Source organism: Pteropus vampyrus, unplaced genomic scaffold, assembly GCF_000151845.1.
Source record: "Pteropus vampyrus isolate Shadow unplaced genomic scaffold, Pvam_2.0 Scaffold71, whole genome shotgun sequence".
NCBI lineage: Eukaryota > Metazoa > Chordata > Mammalia > Chiroptera > Pteropodidae > Pteropus > Pteropus vampyrus.
In genome coordinates this window covers 953,595-956,296 of record NW_011888852.1, presented here as the reverse complement: position 1 = coordinate 956,296, position 2,702 = coordinate 953,595, and the positions used below count along the sequence as shown (strand labels likewise).

The window sequence follows — 2,702 nt, the reverse complement described above, 5'->3', positions numbered from 1 at the left end:
GGCCAACAAACATATTAAAGGATGCTCAACTTCACTAGCTACTAGGGAAATGCAAATCAAAACCACAATGAGATACCACCTCATACCTCTTAGAATGGCTATCATCAACAGGACAGGTAACAAGTGTTGGAGAGGATATACTGGTGGGACCGCCACATTGGTACAACCACAGAAAATGAATGAATGAATGAATGAATGAATGAATTTAAAAACTCTAAAAAAATTCCCAAATCTTAAGTTTGAAAATTTAAGATAGAATCCACAATACTCTTAGTCCATAGTCTTATCAGATGCAGTTTGAAGAATTTTCTGAAGAAAATATTTCATCACCTAAGAAAGAGTATATCATCATAGAGGTATATTTACTTTTTAAATAAAATTTATTATTCTGTAAGACATCTCTATATTTGTCTCTTTTTTTTTTTTATCTATAATATACCATGGATACTTTTTCATGTCAACATAAACTTGCCTCATAATTTTAATGGCTGACTGGTGTTCCAGGGTATAGCTACACAAGCTACACAGTAATTTATTTAACCAATGCCTTTTGATTAGAAATTTCAGTTGTTTACAAATTTTCACTACAGTTACATTACTATGACAATTTCAAAGTTCATCTTTACAACATTGTCTAAATATTATTTAAGAAAAATTTCTAGTAACAGAATCATTATTCCAAAACAAGCATATCTTTTTAAAAGGTTTTTGATGGACAGCTCTAATTTATCTTCCAGAAATCTTATGCCAATAAAAAAGTTTCATTAGCTGTTTATAGGGCTGCCCTTTGACCAAAACCCTTAAAACACTTAATACTATCATTTTTTTTTCAATATTTGCCAATCTAAGGAATAGATAATTCGTCTTGTAAGACTATCATTATCTTTTCGCCGTTTGTGAAAATCTGGGTAAATTATTGAGTTTCACCTTACAGCCCAGTACGTAAGACCTTAAAAAAAAGAAAAAAAGATCCGTAATCATTCGAACTCACGTGTATTTCCTGGTGATGGGGTACCACTTACATCAAAAACATTAAATAGATCCCTTCTCATGATCCATGCCGGCATACCACGCATGCAGCCTGAGTCTACCTCTCTACTCGATCAAAGGCTTCGTCTGGCTGTATGCGATTAGTAGAATCTAATCACACTGAAAACCCAGCTTCGCAGACTCTGGGAAATCTAGTCTTGACCTTTTCTGCTTCTTGGCAAAAGAAAGGAATAGAAAAAAACATCTGCGTTAGCAAATCCAGAGTCCATCCTATAACCACTGCACATTTTCTTTTGTTTGTTTTCGTTAAATTATATTTCTCTTTTTCTTATTTTCTTTATGTTTAACAAGTTTTCTTTGTTCCTTTTTCCTTTGTTTTCCTCCTCAAATGGCTGCCAGTCATACTAATTCTATGTTTGCCAATTTAGAATTTTGAAGTTATACATTCAATTTTATTCTAGTGATCGTCACATAAAAATATATGTTCCTCTGTCAACATAAAGAACAGACTCTCCCATAGGAAACATAAAATTTTCTAGTATTTTTATCCACTTAACTACTCCCTCCCAATGTCTAATAGTTTTTCTTCAATAGTCCAGAGTATTTCTAGGGATAATACATGGTGATATAGCTTTATAGTCTTACACTTTGGAAAATATTTCTTTTGCTCTTTGTAAAAAAACTTATATTAGCAGGAATGAAATCTCTAAATCATAAACCTGCAAACGTGTTTATTAACTTCCAATATTTAGTCTTAACAACAACAACAAAAAATTCTAAAGAGAAGCTGATTCTACTTCCTAAATAAAATCATTTATTTTCCTTTCTAGATGCTCTTAAAATTTTTGCTATATTTTTGATATGAAAAGTTTTTTTTTATCCTGGAAAATATAGGCAGTGAGTTCCTTGACATTGGTCCTGGTGATTATTTTTTGGATCTGACTTTGAAAGCAAATGTGACAAAAGCAAAAATAAACAAGTGGGACTATATCAAACTAAAAACTTCTGCATAGCAAAGGAACCCATCAGCATAATGAAAAGGCAATCTACTGAATGGGAGAAAATGTTTACAACTCATGTATCTGATAAAAGCTTCATATCCAAAATGCATAAAGACCTCGTGTAACTCAGTAGCAAAAACTCAAAAACCTCACAATCTGCTTAGGCAGAAGATCTGAATAGACATTTTTCCAAAGAAGGCGTACAGATGGTCAATGGGTCCATGTTGCTCAACAGCATTGATCAGCAGGGATGCAAATCAAAACCACAATGACGTATCATCTCACACCTGTCAGAATGACTTATCAAAAAGATAAGAAACGGTAATGTTAGCGAGGACGTGGAGAAAAGGGAAGTCTCATGCTCTGCTGGTGGGACTGTAAATTGGTGCAGCCGCTATGGAAAGAAGCATGGAGCTGTTCCTCCAAAAATTAAAAATAGAACTACCACATGACCCAGCAATTCCACTTCTGGGTATTTGTCTGAAGAAAACAAAAACGCTATCTCAAAAGGATATTTTCACCTCCATGTTCACTGCAGCATTATTTACAACAGCCAGGATGTGAAAACAAACTAAGTGTCCATCGATGGACCAATGGAAAAAGATGTATACAACCAAACACTACTCAGCCATAAAAAAGTGACATCTTGCCATTTGAGACAAAATGGATGGACCTGGAGGGTACTATGCTGAGTGAAATAACTCAGGCAGA

The 2,702-nt window shown here is 34.0% G+C and overlaps 1 long non-coding RNA gene across 1 annotated transcript in view; it reads right to left on the bottom strand.

Moving 5' to 3' along the window:
* LOC111740981 overlaps nt 1–137 on the bottom strand; it is a 2,760-nt gene extending 2,623 nt beyond the window's left edge. Inside the window, exon 1 of the long non-coding RNA XR_002780818.1 lies at nt 36–137. This is a non-coding gene — a long non-coding RNA (uncharacterized LOC111740981). The remainder of the gene's footprint in view (nt 1–35) is intronic.
* Between the last annotated feature and the right edge of the window lie 2,565 nt (nt 138–2,702).